This window comes from Triturus cristatus, chromosome 9 (genome assembly GCF_964204655.1).
Source record: "Triturus cristatus chromosome 9, aTriCri1.1, whole genome shotgun sequence".
NCBI lineage: Eukaryota > Metazoa > Chordata > Amphibia > Caudata > Salamandridae > Triturus > Triturus cristatus.
Window position 1 is genome coordinate 107,876,669 of NC_140592.1, and position 21,941 is coordinate 107,898,609.

The 21,941-nt window shown below is 49.5% G+C and overlaps 1 protein-coding gene across 5 annotated transcripts in view; it reads right to left on the reverse strand.

Moving 5' to 3' along the window:
• ITPR1 (inositol 1,4,5-trisphosphate receptor type 1) overlaps positions 1–21,941 on the reverse strand; it is a 1,957,366-nt gene that overhangs the window by 1,343,186 nt on the left and 592,239 nt on the right. The window lies entirely within an intron of this gene.

Sequence of the window (21,941 nt, forward strand, 5' to 3'; positions counted from 1 at the left end):
ATGATTAGAGAAGTAAGACATCTGGCCCGGGGTATTTCCGATCACTCCCCACTACTGTTGCACATTGAGGTCACCCACGGGTCTGAGGGGAGGGTGGCACCAATAAACCCCTGGTACCTGCGTGATCCTAAAATCCGGGCGGACCTGGTCAAGTCTATTGACCGCTATTTCACTGAAAACGTGGGGTCAGTGTCCTCTGCTGTCTCGTTATGGGAAGCCTTCAAAACCGTGCTCTGTGGGCAGGCGCTTTCTCTCATTTCCCACTCCAAGAAAAGCAAGACTGAAGAGGTGGTTCGCCTTGAAAACGACATAGCCAAGTTGGAGGGGGACCTGGAACTGGGTGTTACGAAAGATACGTTGCATGTTCTCAGTCTTAAGCAGCTTGACTATAGAACGTTGGTTACTGACGCAGCCTAAGTGATGAGTAGAGAGCAACAGGGGCGCTTATACGATGTGGGGACAAGGCTGGTAAATTGATTGCATGGTTGGACAAGGAGAGAGCGAGTCGAGTGGTGCCGGTTGAGAGAGCGGATGGCGTGCGTGTGACTGACCCTGTGGAAATTGTTGAATGTTTCGCGACTTATTTCCGTGACGTATATTCTCCAGTCTCGAATGGTCTTGAGGATGACTCATCTGTTGCTGAGAGATGTAGTGTTGCCGTCTTTGTCAGAGGCGGATAGGGCACTGATGGATGCGACGTTGTCGCCTGACGAGATTGCTTTGGCCATTCGCTCGATCGCTTCTGGCAAGGCCATGGGTCCCAATGGCCTTCCCATTGAACTGTATAAACTGCGCCCGGACAAGATGGCGCCTCATCTCCGCGACATGTTTGAGGCACGTGACGTGGGCTCCCTCCCCTATGATCAGCGTCTCGCTACCATAGTCGTGATTCACAAGCAGGGGAAGCCGCGGGATCGGTGTATTTCTTACAGGCCCATCTCCTTATTAAATGCTGAGCCTAAAATTCGTGCTAAGGTTTTAGCTAACCGTCTGGTTGGGGTCGTCGGCGACTTGATCCATCCGGACCAGTCCGGTTTCATACCTCACCGTAATACGGCCCTGAACCTGAGGAGTCTTCATGGAGTGCTCGCCAGAGCGGGGTACATACGTGAACCGGCCGTTTTGGCGTCCTTGGATGCCACTATGGCGTTAGATACCATAGAATGGCCATATCTTTGGGCGGCGCTTGCGAAATTTGGTTTTGGCCCCGGGTTTATCGGTTGGGTGAGGTTGCTGTATGAGGAACCGTTGGCTCAGGTAGATGTGAATGGCAGAGTGTCGGCGCCCTTCGGGTTGGGAAGAGGCACGCGGCAGGGTTGCCCGCTGTCACCCCTCCTTTTTGCGCTTGCTTTGGAACCTCTGGCTGCCTGGTTACGATGGGAGCCCTCATTGCGCGGCATTAGGTGGACGCCTGAATTTGAGGACCGCATTTCTCTTTATGCGGACGACATTCTCCTGTACCTCACATCTCCCCGGCAGTCTTTGATAGTACTGGTCGATGTTCTAAACTCATTTGGTCGCAACTCCGGCTTGGTCATTAACTGGGCCAAGTCATGCGTCTATGTTCTCTCTGGGGACGCTCCTCTCCTTCCGCGTGGCTGCCCTATCCAGATTGCGCTGTCAGGGTTTAAATACCTGGGAGTGTTCATAACTTTGGACCCTGTGGCCCGTTATGAGCGGAACCTACTCCCCCCACTCCAACGACTGAGGGCCGACGTCTCGAGGTGGCGACTGCTTCCGCTTTCGCCGCTCGGGCGCGCGGCGTTGTTTAAAATGATGTCGCTGCCACGATTCCTGTATGCACTGCAAAATACACTCGACGTCATACCGGCCCGCTATTTCCGTGAGGTGGAGAGCCTGCAGAGGCGGTTGTTCTGGGACGGGCGACCCCGAATCGCTCACAAAATTGACACTCCCTTGGTATGATGGAGGTATTGCACTCCCCGATATCAAGCATTATTATTGGGCGTCCCAACTGGAGGCGGTGAACCACGGGATGTACGAGCCGGCCCCGAACCCGGCGTTCGAGATGGATAAAATGCTATTGCCTGGGGGGGGGGGGGGGGGGGGACTATAATAGAGCACTTTATTCGAAGTCTCCTGGTGTGCAGTTGACCGGCCCAACAAAGATAGCGGTACGGGTGTGGCATGCTGCTAATGCCGTGATGGGTTGGAAGGACCGCCTGACTCGAGCGACTCCACTGTATGCTTCTGAAAGGCTGGGCTGTTTGTGGAAAACCAAAGGGTTTGAGAAATGGGATATGAAAGGCATATGTAAGGTGAGTGACCACTGGGTGAAAGGGGAGTTTAAAACGTTTGAAATGCTGAAAGCGGAATATAAGCTAAACGATAGGGAGTATTTCCAATATGCCCAGGTCCGTCACGCGTTGTGCTCGGTTTTCCCTGATGCCACCGCTATCCCGGAAAATTCCCCGCTGGAGGATAGGGTGCTCGATGGCTACGTGCCTGACAGCACAATCTCCTTGATCTATAAAAAGCTCATCAACGATCGGGCGGATCTGTTGACCTGCTTGAGGGAGATCTGGGTGGCTGACTGTTTGGAATTAGATGATGAGGACTGGGTCTCGGCAATAGCCTCCCCGCGGGAGGTGGCAATTCCGGCCCACCTTCGGTTCGTACAACTAAAGATACTCCATAGAGTGTACGTCACTGGTCCCCGCCTGATGCGCATGGGTCTCTCCGTGGATGGGATGTGCAAGCGTGGCTGTGGTTCGCTGGGTACTTTCCTTCACGTTCTATGGGAATGCCCTGAGGTGGCGCTCTTTTGGCATCGGGTGCATGCGGTAATGGAGGAAGTCACTCACGTTGCGCTGCTTCCAGAGGCTAGGAGATGCCTGCTGAACGTGTGGGAGCCAAACGATTATAATGTGGCACAGACGCGGTGGGCGACTTTGGGAAATATGGTGGCCAAACGTAACATTGCTCAGTTATGGGGTTCCCAGAGGCCGCCCACGGTCTCGGTGTGGAAGGAAAATATGGATTGGTGCATGTTTAGAGAAAAGACGGTGTATGTAGCGAGAGGCAAGCCGCGGAAATGGACTGTGGTGTGGGGTCTGTGGAACGCTTATCGCGGAGACATCTGTGCCCCTCCCCTGGCTGTTGTACTGGATGCCTCTTCGTCCCCCTAGCCGAGCATTCCTCGTCTGTTCAATTACGAGTGTTACAGTTTGCTTTTTCCTCTGCTCCTGTGCCCCCCTCCCTTCTCTGCCGCTGATCATTGGTTCCCTACCCCGGGGAGCGCGTCCTGCTATTCACAATGTCTATTGCCTTGTTTGTGTGTAATGTTTCTTAATTTTAAATTGAAAACTGAAACCGTATCTAATATTGTCACTCAACTGTTGCTTCTGCCTTCATCGGGTGCGATGGACTGACGGACTTCCCGGATTGACCAATCTGTATAACGGTGAATGATACGTCTCATGCTACTTAGCGGCCGGCCCAAAGGGTTGTAGGCCCATGTTTTTAAGCCCTTGAAGTCCAATAAAGGTTACTTTTAAAAAAAAAAAAAAAAAAAAAAAAAAAAAAGACTAAAAGGGGTAGCTCTCCCGGATCTGCGCTTACTGGCGCGGAAAAAAGAATAACTGACGTCAGCACGCGAGGGCGGCGTCTAAGTACTCCGACGACGTCATGCCGGCGCACAACGCCGACGACTGACGCGGAGCCGCAGACTACGCCTAGCGACGCGCAAGGGGTATTGCTGACGAAAAAATCTTCCGGATCCAGTCTGACGCCTGGGGATATTCTAAGGTGAGGAATCTAACTAACGTGTTTCTTTCAGATTTATAACTATATGCTTCATGTGTGTGTGTGTGACTGAGTACTAAAGCAAGTAGTGTCCATCGTGGATGCCTCTGGTTTGGCATGGCACAAGATGGAGGAGGAGGACAGCTTCCCCAGACAGTGGAAGTATTTCCTGTAGTCACGTAAGTGGATACTGGTGATCCGAACACTGCTCTTAGGGAGGAGGCCAGGGCTAGCTTTAGAAATGCCATGAGAACCTAGTTAGCAAAGGGCTGCCGATTACTTCTTTCTGAACACTGCCATTTGGTAGATTTTCGGGGTGAGTAGAATTGCACTTTGTTCAAGTTGAAAAGGTTTCTAGGAATGGCTTGCCCTAGTCTCATCAGTGCTTCAAGAAGCCGGATGACAGCCATTTGTAGATATGGCACTTTACACCTCCATTTTGGATACTCCTATTTAGAGCCAGGCCCATAGCCACCTGGTTTGTGAGCCATCACCTTTCACCAAGGCCATGCCTAAGAATCAGCCAGAAAATGGCATTTGAAAAAAAAATTAACCAGATGAGAAACCTTATAAAGTGGATCTACACGGACTGAAAAATGCTTGTGTAAGTGGGCTGCCAACCACCTCACTTTGCTGTAGTTCCAAGTTAGTCTTGACCACGGAATGGGGTGCTCCGCAGAATACTTGATGAGTTGTGGTGTAATCCAGTTAGGGGTATAACTGATAGTCTGCCAGATGTGAGGGAACATTACTGAATTCTGCACTTATTACTGAAAGAGCGGAGAGTGTCTGAATTGCCTAGAAGCCTGCTTGCTGGGAAAAGGAAAGCATTTTTGGCTGGCAAGCCCAGAGAATGGTTCCACAGAATGTGAAGCCAGGAGTGATGTGAAGGGGACCCCCAGTCTTAGTTGTTCCCATGTGAGCAGCATTTTTCAAACCCAAGTACCACTGGGTCACTCAGAAATAAGTGTTGAGCTTGAGACTGATGGAGCTGCAGCAGACCTCAGAAGTGAGATTACATTGCTGCCAAAGCACAAGAGCTGCTAAGTAGTTCTGCCACACTAACTTCATTCTGCACACCTATGCCTAATCTTTGCCTATGATCTTTGTGTGTTGGAGACTGCAGTCATGGGATCTCAACCACAGTGCAGAGTGTTGGAAAGGGAGGGTGGGGTAGCACCTCACTGATAAACATGACTTGGGTTATAAGCCTATATTTTAGTGCCATTGAACTGCTTAATATTTAGTTTTGCTGTAAGATCAAAGTACATAAGATGAACACTGGGATGGACAATGTCTGCGTCTGTTGCTGAACTTCAGCTCTGAACTTTTGTCCTATATGCTACCTTCTCCAGTATTTGGGGTGTCTTTCATAGATTCACATGCTTGAATATTCCCCGTCGTCGAAGTGGGAGTCCCACGGTATATATAAAAAGCAATAAGTATCATGTATATATACATATACACATACCTAACCACATAAGAGTATATACATACCCAAATAAACATATATATATATTTCAAATAACATATCAAGTTAAAAATACCATAGGATAGCATTGAGACATAGGAAAGCATTGAGAAAAAGAATCACTTTGCTAACATATCACTGTCACTTTATAGTCCAAACTCCAGCCAATCAGGCGCTAGCACCCTCTAGAACCTTCTCCTCAGAGGCTCAGGCCCTCAGATTTTCTACCGCACGTCGTGTGAAGGGAGTCTCCCTGAGCTCTGCTCAGTTCTTCATCTGGTTTGAGGTTTTTTATCTCTCATCATGTCTGCAAGTAAGAAATCTCTTTTCCGTCCTTGTTCATCTTGCGGAAAGTCAAGACTTTTCTCTGAGGATCCCCATGAGAAATGTATTTATTGTCTGTATCCTGATCATAAGGTGGCTAATTGTAAGATCTGCAGAACTTTCTCTCACAAAACTTTGAAAGATAGAGAAGGTCGCCTTTTAATATGGCTTCAAAAACTAAAGGACACAGACAACCCACTTTCTGAGGTGGAAAGTGTAGCCTCTGTCAAAACAGGAGTCTCCTCAAAGCGTGGAAGTGTCCAGGACTTGCCATCTCCTTTTCTGAAAAAGAAGAGACTTCACCTTGAGGAAGTGTCTACAGGCAAAGTCTCTGTCTCCACGTCTGCGCCCCCGAGACGTAGCTCTCAGGCGCCTGTGACTCCGTCAGCACATGTTTCCAGTCAGAAACTTTCAAAACCGTCGACGGGCCCGTCGACGGCCCCTCCGTCGACGAGATCGGCTACTTCATCAGCCTCGTCGACGACGGTGACGACGGTATCTAGTAGATATCCTTCGTCGACGACACTGACTTCGTCGACGTCTTCTCCGTCGACGATAGTATGTGTGTCTCTTAGAACTGTCTCGTCGACGATACCACTCACTTCTTCGTCGACGACTGGGAAGCTGGCGCTTCCGTCGACGTCCACAACTCCGTCGACGATGGGTAAAAAGAAGAAGAGGAAATCTTCCTCGTTGACGACAGCCACACCGTCGACGACAGCCACACCGTCGACGACAGCCACACCGTCGACGACAGCCACACCGTCGACGACAGCCACACCGTCGACGACAGCCATTCCGTCGACGGCAGCCACCCCGTCGACGGCAGCCGTCCCGTCGACGGCAGTCCCGTCGACGGCAGCAACCTCGTCGACGGCAGCTCCGTCGACGATTGCTTCGTCGACGGTCGCCTCGACGACGGTAGGGTCAAATTTTGCGACAATGCCATTGGTGCCAATGTCAACACCAGCACCGGGGTCTGTGGACAGCTCCTTAATGCTTCGTCGTAAGGCCATGCTAGACCCAGTTATGTTACCACCTGGACCACGGCCAACTCGTCAACTATTTCCCTCAGGGGATGAGGACGATTCGTATGAAGGCGATCAGTCTCTTTTTCGGGATGCTCATAGTCCTTCGGAGCTCCATATAAAATGCCAAGAGTCTGAGGAGGATGAATTTTATGAACAGGAAGAAGAGCAAAATACCTCTGCTCCGGTTCCTATGATGCAGCTTCCTGTGCAGCTTGTTTCCAACCTCCAATATATGTTGGAAGACTATAATCGTCGTTTTCCAGCATCCCCTCAAAATACTCCACGTGAAGCGCCATCTGAGGTTCCACCTCCTATATTGCCAACGATACCCACGCCCTCCACACCTGCACTGCCTTTCAATGCAGAGGATGATAATATGGACAATCCGGATACGGAAGAGGGCGAGCTCCCAGAGGACGACACTATGGCGGACTGGGATGATTACCAAATCAATTCGCCCGCATCACCGCCAAGGTCACCAGTCAACTCGCCACCTGTCGACATAACAGGGTTCCATCAGCTGATGGAGAGAGCAGCACAACGCTTTCACCTTCCCATGGTGGTTAGGGAAGAGGACTGTTTCTTATATGACTTCAAGTCCCAGCCTCAGAAACAAGTGCGAGCTGTGCCAATCATAGACTTCATATGGAATGAAGGCCTAAAATTAATGAAGACACCTAATTCTATTCCGGCGGTGCTCCCACGCCTGAAGAAAAAATATAAAGCTCCGGATTCTTCCCCAGCCTGCTTGGTGTCTCAACCTAAGCCGGACTCAGTGATCACACAAGCGGCACAGCGCCGCTCCAAGAATCCATCATCTCCAATGTCGGCGCCTCCGGACCGCGACGGCCGTCGCCTGGATGCTATAGGCAAGAAGTTTTCAACCATGGCGTCAACAACGGTCCGGGCTGCGAATTCCTTGGCTATCCTCGGCCGTTATGATAGACAGATGTGGTCGGACATGGCTGCATTGGTCAAACTTATACCGGAGGATTCAAGAGCGGAAGCTCAGAAAATCCTGCAAGAGGGAGAAAGGGCGTCATCCGAGATCATTGACTGCTCTGTTGACATCGCATCCACCGGTTTTCGCCAATTGGCGGGAGCAGCCGTCCTAAGAAGACAGGGCTGGCTTCGGTCAACCTCTTTTCGGCAAGAGGTCCAGGCTAAGATTTTGGACATGCCATATGACGGGGAGTCATTATTCGGCCAGCATGTAGAAGATGCCTTGCAAACCATTAAAAAGGATACGGATACGGCTCGTTCCCTCGGCACTCTACAGTTTAAGAAGCAGCCCTTTCGAGGTGCGCGCGGCCGCGGCACCTCCTCATCATCATCCTTTCGTGGCTCCTCGTCCCAATACCGCTCGTACAATCAGGGGCAACAGCGGTACTATTCACAACCGCAGCAGTCCTACAGACAGCAAACTAGCAAGTCATACAGAGGAAAGTCGAATTACAGAGGAAATTCAACCAAGAAGCAGTGACTCTGTACGGAAAGAACTTCCTTTTCCCAGTTGTCCTCTAGTTCTTGTTGGAGGAAAAATCTCCCAGTTCTTTTCAACCTGGTCCTTAATCACTTCGGACCGCTGGGTCCTGGATATAATGTCAAGGGGCCACGCCCTAGAGTTTGTGAAGGTTCCTCCACGCACACCTCCATCCGGGCCACCACCCGCCCATCTCAGAGAACTTTTCAAACAAATCCAAATAATGTTAAACAAGGGTGCCATCGAAGTGGTTCCGAAATATCAAAGAGGGTTGGGATTCTATTCCCGTTTTTTCCTCATACTAAAGAAATCAGGGGAATGGCGTCCGATCCTCGATCTCAGATTGCTCAACAAATTTCTCAAGACTCAGTCCTTTCGGATGCTCACATTGAAGGACATCCTCCAATTCTTTTCTCAGGAGGATTACATGACAACGATCGATCTGCAGGACGCATATTTCCATGTGCCCATTCTACCACGCCACAGGAAATACCTACGGTTTCGAGTGGGCCACAGGAACTACCAATTCAAAGTCCTACCCTTCGGACTCTGCTCAGCCCCGCGGGTCTTTACAAAATTCCTAGCCCCGGTGGTGGCTCACTTACGACAAGAGGGTATTCAGATATACCCCTACCTGGACGATTGCCTCAAAGCTCAATCCTCTCACCAGGCGGCCCTCGATACCCAGCGCTGTCTCGATCTGTTTCAGTCCCTGGGGTTGTCGATCAATGTACAAAAATCTCAACTCACGCCGACTACGTGCAAGACTTTTCTCGGCGCTTGTATCAATACGAGCACAACCATGGCCTTCGCTTCAGCAGAACGTCAGGAACGGATTCAACAGCTTGCGAGCTCCATCGCAGCAAAGCAGTCAGTTTCAGTCCGCATATTAAAATCCTTTCTGGGAATGGCGTCCTCATGCATCGCTTTGATCCCTCTCTGCAGACTAAAAAGTCGCATCATCCAAGAGGAGTTAGACAAGCAGTGGCGCCAGGTTTCCGGTTCCTTCAACGATCAGGTCGTGGTGTCACCCCGCATGGCTCAAGCGCTGCATTGGTGGACTTGTCCTGCCAACATCGCAGCAGGAACATCCTTTCTGTCGTCAACCCCAGAACTCGTCCTTACCACGGACGCATCCATGGAGGGTTGGGGCGCACATTTTCAAGATCTATCCGTCAAGGGCCTATGGTCAGCGGCTCAGCGTTGCTGGCACATCAACAGACTGGAACTGATGGCCATTTTCTTGGCGTTGAAATCCTTCCGCCTGCAGTTCCAAGGGAAGTCAGTCCTCATTCAGACGGACAACACCACGTGCATGCACTACCTGAACAAACAGGGCGGGACAAGATCTCCACTGCTCTCCCGTCTGGCGCAGAGGATTTGGAGTTGGGCCATACTCCATCAGATGACGTTACAAGCAATGCATCTGCCCGGCATTTCCAATACTCTGGCGGATGCACTCAGTCGGTCAGCATCATCAACCCACGAGTGGGAGTTACATCAACCGACGCTGGAATTCGTCTTCAACCTTTGGGGTCACCCGACAATCGACCTCTTCGCAACCCCGCAGAATGCAAAATGCCAGTCCTACGCAAGCTGGTTTCCCCACGAAGGGTCGTGCGGAAATGCCCTTTCGATCAATTGGTACGGGATATTTGCGTACGCTTTTCCGCCGATTCCGTTGATTCCACGAGTGCTGCGGAAGATGAGACAACAACCGTGCCATGTACTTCTAATAGCTCCACGGTGGCCTCGGCAGGCATGGTTTTCGGAGTTGCTTCTCCTATCCCAACGCGAGCCCATCCTTCTCCACCTGAAGCCGGATCTGCTCACAATGAACGATGGTCGGATATGCCATCCGAATCCCAGATCTCTCAGCTTGTCGGCTTGGAACCTGAGCACCTTGAATTTGCTCATTTGAACATTCCTCCAGCCTGCAGGGAGGTGTTAGCTAAGGCAAGAGCTCCATCCACAGTGAAAACGTATAAGCTCAAATGGAAGCGATTTTGTCATTGGTGTGCTTCCGCCCACATTCATCCTGTGCACGCTCCTCCAGAACACATTCTGCCGTTTTCCTACAACTAGCGCAGTCTGGATTATCACACTCTACCTTAAAGGTATTTCTAGCGGCAATATCTCGCTACCGACAAGATGGCTCGTCCTCTCTCTATTCATCCAGAGTCATACAACAATTTTTCAAGGGTCTCTTCCGCATGTTCCCGCCCATTCGGCGTCCTCCACCCACGTGGCGCCTGAACATCGTGCTGGCTCAGCTTATGAAGGCGCCCTTCGAACCTATCCACTCAGCGGATGTCAAATTTTTAACTTGGAAAGTGGCCCTCCTCCTTGCTCTGACCTCTTCCCGCAGAGTCAGTGACATTCACGCTTTTACAATAAAGCCTCCGTTCCTTCAATTCAGATCGGATTGTGTCATCCTCCGCACTAATCCGGTTTTTATACCTAAAGTGCCATCCGATTTCCATCTTAACGAACCAGTGCTCTTAAAGACTTTTTTCCCGCATCCACAAACCCCGGCGGAGCAAAGCTTACACTCTCTGGACTTGAAGAGATGTCTAAAATTCTACATTAGCAGGACTCAATCCTTTCGCAAATCTGACCAGTTGTTTGTGGCCTACGGGCGTGCTTGCAAAGGACAATCTGTCACCAAACCTACTATTGCCCGTTGGGTTTCATCAGCAATCTCTTTTTGCCATCAAAAGGCTGGTAAGCCTCTGTCTTCGGGAGTGAGAGCCCATTCAACGAGGGCTATGTCATCTTCCACTGCCCTGTTCGCTGGTGTGCCCATCCATCAAATATGCCGGGCAGCTACGTGGTCCAGCAGGCACACGTTTACGAAGCACTACTGTCTGGAATCCATTAACGAAGCAGACACGGCTGTGGGACAGGCAGTTCTACGAAATCTGTTTAAATAAGGTGAGCCTCTGCTACTTCCCTCCTCCTGGGGTATTATTATTATTATTGCGCTTTAAATACATTGTTTGTATTACATGCAATATCAATACGGCTTGGTCAGCCGAATACTGTTTACTGCTTACTATTCTATTCAAGCATGTGAATCTATGAAAGACACCCCAAATACTGGAGAAGAACAAATGTTACTTACCTGTAAACTGTGGTTCTCCAGTATTGGTGTCTTTCATAGATTCACATGCGACCCACCCTCCTCCCCTCAGAGGCTCTCTTCTCCTCTTTCGGCTCTATGGTCACTCTCGTGCTCGAAAATCTGAGGGCCTGAGCCTCTGAGGAGAAGGTTCTAGAGGGTGCTAGCGCCTGATTGGCTGGAGTTTGGACTATAAAGTGACAGTGATATGTTAGCAAAGTGATTCTTTTTCTCAATGCTTTCCTATGTCTCAATGCTATCCTATGGTATTTTTAACTTGATATGTTATTTGAAATATATATATATATATGTTTATTTGGGTATGTATATACTCTTATGTGGTTAGGTATGTGTATATGTATATATACATGATACTTATTGCTTTTTATATATACCGTGGGACTCCCACTTCGACGACGGGGAATATTCAAGCATGTGAATCTATGAAAGACACCAATACTGGAGAACCACAGTTTACAGGTAAGTAACATTTGTTCTTCTTCTGACTGATTGCCCACATTAACCAGAGTCAAATGTGGAAAAGGTTCTACTTGGCCCAGTTTGCAAAGCCATAGTTGGACATAAAATGCACACACACACGCTGACCCTCCACAGCAGCGGCTCAGTCACATCAGTCTGTCATATGGCTCTTTCAATGGGGTCCAACAGTCTTATAATTCAGGGGGTCAAAACCAGATGAGAAACATTAGATCAGGGAGGCAGACAATTCAGAATATTTTTTTTTTAACATAACTGCTAGATTTCTAAACTTCTGGCACAATCGTCAACACCTCACCATGCCTCCCCCTGGGGACAAAAGTGTCTGGTCACATCAGTGGGGCCCAATGCCACATACAGGCCATCAGTGTGGACCTTTTTGGGGTCCAGAAAGCAATTATCCATGACAGGCCAAGTGCTTCATGAGCGACCTTTGAGTTCCCATTGGAAAGGAGTGAAGACTTCTCTCAGTGTCAAATTGGGCTGCAAGAAGCAGAGATGCATGTGGAGATCCACTGCCACGTGATAGGAGTCATTATAGTGTAGCATCCTCACCATTAAATAGTCTCATAGAACACCACAGTGAAGGTCTCTAAAATAGAAAATCCACAAGAGTGATTTGCTCCTCTGGCCAAAGACTAAAGTATTGACATCAAAGGTGGTAAAACATGGGTATCTTGATGAAAAGGAGGCAGAGAAGAGTGAAAGAGCTGCAACAGCACCAGAGGTAGGTGTGATGCATTATGTCAAGGAGACCTACTTTTCTGCTTTCCTCCCGCCCTCTGATTTCAAATAAGTGAGCCATTTCAGCAAAAATGCTCTCTCGGATTGTAAAGAAGCTTGTACAACTCCAGAAACTATGACGAGGAGGGGGACAGCCTGCATACATCAATCCAGGCCTAGGGGTTTGACAATGTCAACGTTTCCACCAAACTACTGCTTAGAGGGTTGATTAAGAACTTAGCATGCAGGTCATAAGAATAAAATTGTCGGGGTAAGGCAACCTATGATTGGGTACAACACTGTGGTACCGAACAAGATAATGTTCGGACCCACACGGGGCCACGGAACTTTAATTCCCAATGCTCCTGAATGGTAGGTAATTCACCACAGTGGTGTTAGTCCATAAATAATATGTTCAAACTGAGTGGATTCAAAGTTGAAGCCAAGTGTATTCAATGTGGAAGCAACATACTAATCAGTTTGCAACTTATCATACAGGACGCTGCAGTCCTTGCAAAAGCCGCATCTGCTGGCGTTGCATCATTGACATCTTCAAACGCCTAGGCCTGGTTTGATTTATGCAGCTCCTTCCTGGATGGTGAATGCGTAATCTATGACCACTATCCCACCTCCCCTCAAAAAAACGGACTTTAAGAATATATATATATATTTTTACACTGAAGTTATATCAGCCTCTTTTCTTCTACTTCACTTTTGCACATGAGCACCTTCAACAAAACACTTTTCTGTGCACCTCTTTTGAGCAACCTTTTAAACTCATGTTTCAATGTATGTATATCAAAATATAAAATATTAATCTGTTTCTCTAACGAAGTGTTGTCCTTTGTTCTCTGGTATACATATTGGTCTCAAACTTTGACCAATCCATTTGGTAGTATGTCTATTTTTTGGGGATATTTTCTTTCTGACAAAGTATGACCATTAAGATCACCTTTTTTCTGATCACATTGTACCCAGGTCGTCTGGTTTACCGTGGGTTAGTTACCCCATTATTTTGTAATGGCATCTCTGTACCACTCCTGCTGGTGGAAATAAAACAATGGAAATCACATGGCTAGAATGCAGAAAGGGTGTGTGCAGTAATTTTTTTATGTGCTTTCTGTATCAGCTTTTTCTCTGGCGTGAGTGATCCCTGCGCCTTAGCCATATCCTAGTGCATCCTTGACATTCCATGCTCTATAGGCAGGAAAGATTAAGACTGATACCAAGTGTTTACTTCTTTGGATCAGCCCGCCTTGTTCTTCTGGTGAATGTGGACTCAATGAACAAGTTACTTACCTTCGGTAACTATGTATCTGTAAGAAACATTAGTAGTGATAGATTCCTTACCTTAAAATTACCCCCAGGCGTCAGGCGGGATCGGGAAAGATGGTCAGCAGTACCCCTGCGCGTCGGTAGGTGGCGTCGTGCGGCTCCGTGCCAGTCGTCGGCATTGTGATCACCGAATGACATCGCGGGCAGTACTTAGACGCCGCCCGCGCGCGGACATCAGTTCTGTATAACTACTTTCCGTGTCAGGAACGCAGAGCCATGCAAGATACTGGTGACTAGTGCCTTGAAACTAGGTCCCTGAATGACCTTAACCCTAGAAATAGTTTCGCAGAACGGGGAGGATGGGTAGGGCGGTAAGGAATCTGTCATTACTAATGTTTCTTACAGATACATCGTTACCGAAGGTAAGTAACTTGTTCATGTGAAAGAAACACGTAGTGATAGATATCCCAGCAATACCAACCCCGGTGGTGGGTCTGCGAACCAACATCACACCAGAAAGTCCTGGAGAACAGAACGGCCAAAAAAGCAGTCTCTCCAGACTTAGCTGTCCAGGCAATAATGTTTTGTAAACTTGTGCAGCGAGGCCCACGTAGCTGCCTGACAGATGTCTTGCAGCGGGACACCTCGTCCCAATGCAGTAGCGGCTGCAGTTGCTCGAGTGGAATGAGTACGCAGCCCCACCGGAGGCTCTTTTTTAGCCAAAGAGTAACAGGCTTTTATGCACAAGACAACTCAGCGGGATATAGTCCTCTTGTGCACCGCCCGACCTTTCTTGGTGCAAACGTAGCCAACAAAGAGTTAAACGTCCACTCGGAACGGTTGTGTGCGGTGGAGGTAAAACGAAAGCGCACGTTTTGAATACGGACGGTGGAGCCTTTCTTCCTCTCTGGAAGGATGGGTAGGTGGGAAGGAAGTGGGCAAGGTAAGTCTGCCCAATATGAAAGGCTGTGACAACTTTTGGCAAAAAAAGGCCGGGGCCTGAGCACCACCTTGTCCGGATGAATGGAAAGGAAAGGAGGCTTACAAGAAAGAGCCTGGCGCTCACTCACTCGCCTAGCTGAGGTGATGGCAACCAGGAAGGAACAAAAAGAAGGAACAAAAAGACCTCGGCAAGAGGGGCAGAAAGGGGATCCAAAACCTTTGCTGTGCACCATGCCATACATTTTCCCCACCTGCAGGCGTATACCACTTTAGTGGCGGGACGCCTGGCTACCAGAATGACATCACAGACTTCGGGAGGCAAGTCAAAGGGAATCAACTGCCACCGCTCAAGCTCCACGCAAGGAGGTGGAGACTGGACAGGTTCGGGTGCAGGACCGTCCACTGTTGCTCTAACAAGAGATCCTCCCGAAGAGGCAGACGGATCGGGGGATCCACGCTCATACTGAGTAGCTCAGGATACAAAACTCCGAGCCCAGTCCGGCACCACAAGGATGACTTGGGCCCGGTTGCACCGGATCTTCAGCACTGGGCAGAAGTGGTATAGGCGGAAAGGCGTACAAGAGACCGAACTTCACTCGCGACGAAGAGTCTCCGAGCGAGTGCCGCCCTGGAAATTCCAGCGAGCAGAAGGGCTGACATTGGGCATTTCTTGGTGGCGAATAGATCTAACCAAGGCTCTCCCCACTGTTGAAAGAGACCTTGCGCTACCTCCGAGTGAAGATGTCATTCGTGATCCATCATGCACCTGCGGCTGAGCTAGTCTGCCCTGGCGTTCAGAGAACCTGCCAGGTGTTGAACCACCAGGGAAATGCCCCGATGGTCCAGCCATGTCCAGAGGCACAGAGCCTCGCGACGTAGGGTCCACGACCCCACCCAGGGATGTGGAATTCCTATAGCCCGACGCCCGGGACATATTGTTTGGGGTCAAGGTCAACAAGTTTCCATGCGTATTTTGTCCTTGGGACAAATAGGCCCAACCCCCTACATCACAAACCCTTTGACTGCCAGTTTATAGTCCCACATGATGGATCAGGGAAAGCATTGCCTGCAGTTAGGGTAATATTTGTTTCCATGTTTTAACGCTGTTCAAACTTGTATTTATGGTTCATAAATGCAAAACCTTTATTATTAGGGTGAGCAATCCAAGTACATGTTGTAAGCTCAGACTACTACTGACAGTGGTTAAAGTATAAAAATGGGTGCACACGCTTTCATTGTTTAGCACTATGAGGCTATACATACTGCTCCCAGAATGCTGTGATTAGATGTAAATATATGGAGACGCTTGAAAGCAAGATTGATTATTCTTAGCTTTCAAGATAAAATGTTCACAAAAAAGCAAAAACATTTAGCTAAACTACTGTAACATTTTAGGTAGCGTTTTTCTGCAGCATCATTTAGTAAAATGTGTTGATGCATGCTAGTATTTCCCAAAAATATTCATAATGGAAAATCACTAACCAGTTTTAATAAGTTATGGGAAACAAAAATAAACAAGCATGGGTAAAGCCAATTGGTCTGAAATTGTTGGTCAGTCTTTTGGTTTTATCAATGCATGACTTGTTTTGACATGATATTGTAAAACCTTATTGGTGTGGGTGCTGCTGGGCCTTCATCATTATAACAAACATTGGCAAAAGCAAAAATTGTTTCGGTCTCAAAAAGCACACCCTCCAACAGTCGTTCCTGGCACTGAACAAAACGACTGTCAATTTTGCTCCTTGTGAAATAACAGAACGCTGTCATTCACATTGAAGCTAGCCAACTGACAGACATTTTAATAAACACAAGTCATGATTAACACCAGATCTAATTGGGGGCCAATTATTAAGTAAAGTCCCAAAAGTGCACTTATGTCCTTGCATTATGACTTTCCTGAATTCACCTTACAGAAGTAGGCCAAGAAATAGTACTCCTAGAAAATATTTGTGAACTGCATTTTAGCATGAGCAAATATGCATGTGTAGATTTGCTCATGCGAAAATCCGAGCGTTTGCAAGTTTACTTCCCCTCCAACCACTTTTTTCCCAACCCAGGAAGAAGTTATGTCCGCCATTGTCAGGAGTAAATAGCCAACCTCTCTCAGTATGGGAAAAGATTAGAGAAGAGTTGGTGAAAACCCTTAAAACACGCAAGTTAGTAGGTTTGCACAGACTCAAAAGGGCATTCCAACCCTGAAACTGTTGCTTAACTTCAGCGCCAGTATGTAGACCTGCGGAAACGTGGCAACATAAGGGAATTGCTAGTATTCATACCCTGCTATGGAAGGAGCCCCGGCATATTCAGAGAGGCTATTTCGGAGCTCTTATGTAAGGGTATTGCTGCCATAATTTGACCCCATATTACATGGCACAAAAGGGACAAGTGGATTTTGTTACAGGACAAGTAGATTTATGAAGTAACCTGCCCCATGGACAAGTAGATATTTTATTAAATTTCACACCCCTGCCCAGCCCGCCCTGCTTGTTGCAATACAACATGGCGGTGGTGTTGTCCGTGAACACCTGCACTACGCTCCCTTTGACAGAGGGAAGGAATGCCTTCAGTGCAAGACGGATTGCCTGAAGCTCCAGAAGGTTGATATGAAGCTTGGACTCCGCTGGAGACCAGAGGCCTCTGATCTCTGCCTCTCCCATGTGGCCACCCCATCCGTCACCACCGTGTGCTCCGGTTGGGGAAGGGAGAGGGATCTGCCGCTGACCCAATGTTGGTTCATGAGCCACCACTGCAACTGCTGTGCGATGTCCTCAGAGATCTGGACGTGGTCCGACTGGTCCCCCTGATGCTGCGCCCACTGGAACTTCAGGTCCCACTGCAGAGCCCGCATATGCCATCTGCATTGGTTGATCAGCAGGATGCAGGAGGCCATGAGGCCCAGCAGCGTCAGGTTCATCCTGACCGAAACCCAGGACAAGTGCTGGAAGATCAGAATCATAGCCCGAATGTCCCAGACTCGCTGTTCGGGAGGGTAAACCCGAAACTGTGTCGTATCCAGAACCGCTCCGATGAAAAGGAGCTTCTGAGAGGGTACTAGGTGTGACTTCAACAAGTAGATGGAGAACCCCAGCGAATGCAGGTGGTCGGCCGTAGTCTGGAGGTGGGATACAACTGCCTGAGGCGAGCCCGCCTTCAACAGCCAGTCGTCGAGATAAGGGAAGATTGAAACCCCTGACCTGCGCAGATGATCTGCGACCACCGCCACCACTTTGGCTAACACCCAAGAGGCGCTGGTAAGGCCAAAAGGGAGCACGGTGAACTGAAAGTGCTCGTGGCCACCGTGAACCGCAGGTAAAGCCAGTGGGCCGGCAGGACGGGAATTTGAAAGTAGGCGTCCCGCAAGTTCAACGCTACCATCTAGCCTTGTGGGTCTAGGGCAGACCAGACCTGAGCTAATGTGAGCATCTTGAACTTCTCCTTCCGGAGGAATCCATTGACGTTCCGAAGGTCTAAGATAGGACGCAGGCCCTTGTCCTCCTTTGGAACTACGAAGTAGTGGGAATAACAACCACGACCTACTTCGGGCGTCGGAACGCGCTCGATGGGCCCCTTGGCCAAGAGGGCCGCAACTTCTTGCTGGAGAAGTGCCAAGTGATCCCCTGACATGAGGTGGCTGGAGGGGTAGTCTCGAAGGGGAGGGAGTAGCCCCTTCGGACAATTTGCAGCACCTACTGGTCCGATGTGATGGTGTGCCAGTGGGGGGAGATGATGGCGAATCTGTCCACCCACTGGCGTTTGATGGACCTGAAAGGACGGACTAGGAAGGCTTAGCAGTGGATGCCGCGGGGTTGGAGGTGGACTGACCCCCCTGCTGGCCCCCTGAACTGCCTCGACTGTTCCCACTTCCGCGGCCACGCTGAGGTTGTTGCTGTGCTGGCCTGTGGCTCTGCGAACGTAGTGGGGCACCCCTTCTGCGGCCACGAAAGGAGCGAAAGGCATAAGGCGGATGAGGGAGAGTAGCAGACAGGCCCAAGAACTTGGCCGTAGCCCGTGAGTCCTTAAAGCGCTCCAGCGCACTGTCTGCCTTATTGCCAAAAAGGCGAATGCCATCAAAGGGCATGCCCATCAATGTGTTCTGTACATCCCCCGAAAAGCCAGCTCTCAGCCAGGCGTGGCTCCTAAGCGCCACCGTCATGGAAATTGCCCTGCCCAGCGAGTCGGCGGTGTCAAGCTACAACGAATGGTGAACTTAGCTTTGTCTCTCCCAGCAGCAACAGCTTGGGTGATGACTGTCTGGACCTCCTCCGGACAGCTAGGCAGCACCTGCGCAACCGTGTCCCACAGAGAGTGGGAATAATAGCCCAAGAGGCATGTGGTGTTCACCGACCGCAGCACTAAGCTGGCAGATGAAAACAGCTTCTTGACAAGCTGCTCCAGCTTCTTGGATTCCCTATCCGGCGGTGCGTAAGGGAATGCGCTTTGGGACGCAGAGGCCTGGACAACCAAGCTCTCAGGGGTAGGGTTTTGAGAGGAAGAGGGGGGGGGTCACCCGGAACAGGGCGATGGCGTTTGGCCACGTTCCGGTCCACAGGAGCCCCTGTGTTGGGCCTGGACCAGGTGCCCAAAAGAATGTCCGAAAGTGCATCATTAAAAGGCAGCAAAGGCTCCGAAGAGGTTGCCACCGGTTGAAGCACTTCTGTCAGGATGTTAGTCCTGACGGCCACCGTAGGGAGCTCGAGCTGGAGGGCCTCGGCCGCCCTACGCAACACCACTGCGTAACCTGCTCCCTCCTCTGTAGCCATGGTAGGAGGAAGACAGCATGCCATGGTCCGGCGAATTGTCAAGACCACTGGCTTCCCCCAAATCCTCTGCCCAGTCCGGATCATACGCACAATCCTGTGCAAGAGGGTCCTCGGACCCCTCCCAGTCCTCCCCTTCCTCCAAAGTCTGTGGAACAGCCTGGAAATACGAAGGAAGTACATAGGGAATAAAGCCCATTGATGTTGATCCGGCTCCATGTCCGGTTCAGGGCTGAAACCGGGGACGATGTCATCCCGAGGAAAGGGCGACTTCGGAAGCAGTGCTGATGGAGTCAACGTCGGGGAGGCGAAACAAGGTCAGCCGGCGTCGACCGGAGTCAGATTCTGGATCCCATGGGGGCCTGCGGCTCCGGGGCGGGAGCGGTCGGCGGGGCCAGGAGACCGCAGTGATGGAACAGGACCCCCAGTCGGGCCCAGACAGCCCAAAGAGTCTGGCCATGGCCGCAAGAAACTCTTGCACCTGGGCAGGCATCGCCGCCGGACCCGGGAAGGACAGGTAGACTGGCAGCGACATCACAGGCTCTGCCGGAGCCGCAGGGGTGGCACCACCCGCACCCTCAGCCGCGTCGCACAACTGGAGAGAGGAAGCCAAAGAGCGACGACGCTTTGACTTTTTTGGAATGCTTTGACTTATCTGACCCAGAGTGCGAAGACTTAGATCAAGAAAAATGATGGTGACTACTCCGCGACCGGTCCCTCTACCTCCCCCGGGACCAGGACCTTGAACGGTGCGGAGCAGACTGCTGGACTTCAAGAAACTTTCAGGACCGCTCCCGCAAAGTTTTCAGCGCTGTGGCCCAGCATCAGGGGCACGACTTGGAGTCGTGGTCGCGCCCCAGGCAGTAGTGACATGTGGTGTGGGTCTATCACCGGCATCATGCAGTCACAGTCCCCACAGTTCTTAAACCTGGGCATCCCTACAACACCATGAGTCGATTGACAGAAAAATAGACAAAAAGCCTCAACAAACAGTCAAAAAATGACCGGGGGTACTAGCTCTTCATGGATCTGCGCTAGCTGCCGCGGAAAAAGAAAGGACTGATGTCAGTGCACGTGGGCGGCGTCTAAGTACTGCCCACGACATCATCCCGGCGATCACGACGCCAGACGCGGAGCCGCACGACACCACCTACCGACATGCAGGGGGTACTGCTAACGAAAACTTTCCGGATCCAGCCTGACGCCTGGGGGTAATTCTAAGGTAAGGAATCTATCACTACGTGTCTCTTTCAGATCTGCTAAGTAGTGAGTAGTCAATTCATTCGCACAGACCTAATGTTGGGAACAATTTCCTTCTAATCATATTTCACCTTTTCACAGTGAACTTTTACTGTTTTAATCGGAGGTCGCAGCGTTAACACCAATTAGGGGAGTACTGAGCTGGAGCAGCCAACACAACAATCTGCTGTAGATCTTTAAACATCTGCTCCTTCCCGTGAATGTAAACGATGCATGACTTACACAACCCTTTTCCAAAAACGGGTTTGAGCCAACTGTGCTGGGTAAAAGCAAGGACCCATTTTGACTCCCTGATCACCCTCAACTTACCTGGAGATGATGCATATCTGGCACATAATGCTAGGCACCACCAGGCCTATTTGTTGCCATGGTTTTTTGATACTCTAATCAAAAGTGTACATACAGAAAAGCTTCATTTTAAAAAAAAAAAAGCTTGATTCCAATAAAAGTTCAATTCCGAATTAAAAAATTGCAGAAATTATTAAAATCAGATATAGAATAAGCAAATAATGCACTACCATTCAAAATAGTGATCATTGTAATTGTGAAATAACATGAATTCCATTGTACACTCATGTTAAAGCCTAAACGTATTCTACTTTTGCCGAAGCACCATCTACTCAAGTGAATATGTGAAATGGAAGCATAATATCAATACAGACAATAAGTGCAACGTGCATTGCAGAACGATTACTGAAATAAATGCATCAGCTCTTGCAAATACACAATGACTGGCACGGCCTACGCAAATGCACAAAAAGGGGTGCCCAACAGATATAAGGCAAAACAGGACTAGTCCATTCTTGAGCACTATTCCAGTTAGGGCAAATAAAGCGTTTAAGCAGCCCTCTGGAGGACTGTGCGTGAGAGTTTAGAATCACATTTTTGCTTTAGGTCCGCATTGGAGGACTACTCCCAGGAAGTTGAAATATTACAGTCAGGCACAACCCTTGAGCCAGCGATACTGCTTTGTACAGCACATTAACAGGAAAATCCAACAGAGCACATCTGCACACTGATAGTGCTCAACGTGGCTCACTCTGCAGCAGGCAAACACTCCAAGATATATTCTAGATCAATCATGTGCTCAAGGGATTTAACAGCCGCACTAAACGAAAAAGCTGACAGCCTTGAGCTGTGTGTCAGACCTTTGAGAAACATTCAGTCAATGAATGAAGATTGACAATTTTGAGCAGCAAAATTAGAATCATTTTCCACCCGTCACCGAGGATCTGTCTTGCTGCTGAAGACACTTACTACTCCAGTTATTTGTCCATGGTACCGACAAAAC